Here is a 2,444-nt window from a genome sequence, read left to right on the forward strand (position 1 = left end):
AGCCTCAGACAGCGCAGTTACCATGGAAATGTCCAGGCGGAGAAAAAACATCAAGAAGTGACCGACTGCTAGCGGCTACAGCGCTCAGAGAGAGAGAGGAAAAGAGGGGAAGAGCGAGAGAGACCATCCCAAAATACACGGTTTCACGTCGCGTTCCACAAATAATTGAAAGCAGGCGCAGCCAATCAGAGAGCGAGGTTTGGGAATTTGATGAGTTCTCTAGCCAATCAAAGTGTCGCTGAGCGGAGAAGCCCCACCTTTCGCTCACATTGCTCTGGAATGTTTATGATGAGAAAACTAAAGTGTTTATTTCAATGGGCGTAACAGGTTTAAATAATGTATTTAAAAACACGTTTTTATGTAAAAACAAAATAATATTGTCACTCTTGTGAATCTGCGTTTTTGTTCTATATCAAAAATTTGTGAAAAAGTAAGAGTGAACAGAAATTATTTCCTTTGTCACAAAAGTAAATCGTTTGCATTGCAAACATTTAGGCTATATATTTTTTAAATTTAAACTTTTCACCATTAACACAAAATAATTAAAAGCATAATTTGCTATATTCTGTAAAAAATAAATAACTAGGTTGTGGATAAAAAAAAATTTGTCTTTTTCAAAAATGGGAAAAACATATACACTTACCGCTGAGTTAATACTTTGTGGAACCTGACATCAACCGAAACTGCAATTTTTTAAAAGTTTTTCTCTGCCAGCTTTGCACATCTTTTCCAAATTTTACTAACTTTTTTTTTCCAGAACGGCTTAAGTGTAATCTGAGGCGTCCTCAGATTACACTGAGGACGCCTGTGAATCGAACTGATTCTTAATTAGATTTAGATCTGAACTTCCACTGGGCAATTCCAACACCTTTACATTTGGCTGTATGTTCAGAGCCTTCCTACTCTGGGAAGTAGTAATCCTCCGCCCCAGTCCCAAGTTATTTGGAGCCTGTAGCAGGCATTTTTTCCCCCAGCATTGTACTCTATTTAAACCACTCATCATATCAGCTCTGACCAGCTTTCCTGTGCCTGCAGAGGAAAATCATCGCCACAGGGTGGCAGCATCAAGGAAAGTGTGTTGATGTAATGAGCAGTGTTTTCCTCCACACATATCATTTTATGTATGCAAGTGACAAAAATTATTTTGTCACTTGCTGTATGCACTTGTTGCAACTTGACTTGGTGCAAACTTTAAACTGGACTTCCCATGGCTTTCATACAACAGTGCCATTCCTCTTTCCATTGTTTGATAAAGTCTGGACTTGTGACGTACTCGGCTAATCATTGTTGGGTGGACAGATGGTCCGACCTGAGCTGTGGAGCTCTACAGCTCATCACGAGTTACCACAGGCCTCTTATATAGTTCTCTAAATTAATGTTCCCCTCTCCTAGCTTGTCAGTTTATGTGGAAGCAGTTGTGCCACACTCTTAATATTTTCAGATAATGGATTTAGCAGTATAGTAAATCCATGTTCAAAGCTTAGGATATTGTTTTTTCAGCCTAACCCTACTTAAAAAAAACAACCAATGTTTATTTTGAAACCAATTGAGTCCAAATTAAATTCTGACCAATCAATTTTATTCCAACAGGAAGATTAAAAGCGTAATCTTTAGTTTGTGGCTATCTGGCTTAATTACTCCACAATATACCACAAAACCTACAAATACGGACCCTTACAATGTTCATTTCAGAGTAACAAGTAAAAAAATCATGCAACATTAAGAGTAGCACAATGTGTAAAATGAGAGCCTTAGGCTTGGTGAGATGCAGACAGATGTTAAACTTAGTCGATGACCTTACTGGTAAAATGAAAACATCCTTGAAATGGCAAAGCTTTTGGAGACATTCTCACATTTCTTAATATAACTCTATTCGATGAAACTGTCAGACATAAAAGTGTTACGTGCAGTTTTTCCAGGAAAGGAATGAATAATTTAACAGAATGAGATGTAATCAGGTTTCCTCAGAAAACCATGAGATCGCATCCCCCTGTGCTATAACACCCCATAAGCCAAAGTTGGCAGCTGAATGCATCTTACAAGCTGCAATGCTTTTCTTTAATTCTGTTTGTTTTTGATAGTATACTCATGTAGAACTTTGCAAAAGAAAGAAAATACCAGTTACAACAGGATTAATAGATTAAATGCTGTGTCTCAGAAGTGAATCTTGTGCAATATTTGTATTCCTGCAACAATCCAACTGGAAGTCGTGAAAGTAAAGCTTTTCAAATTTTGTCACGATACAATCTCATCTCAAAATTCATTCTGGGACAAAAATAATCAACTGAACTCAATTACTCAAACTATAAATTTTTAAGTTTTTATATAAAGAAACTGAAAAAACTCAGGGTATCTATCTATCTATCTATCTATCTATCTATCTATCTATCTATCTATCTATCTATCTATCTATCTATCTATCTATCTATCTATCTATCTATCTA

Source organism: Poecilia formosa, unplaced genomic scaffold, assembly GCF_000485575.1.
Source record: "Poecilia formosa unplaced genomic scaffold, Poecilia_formosa-5.1.2 Scaffold11, whole genome shotgun sequence".
Taxonomy (NCBI): Eukaryota; Metazoa; Chordata; class Actinopteri; order Cyprinodontiformes; family Poeciliidae; genus Poecilia; species Poecilia formosa.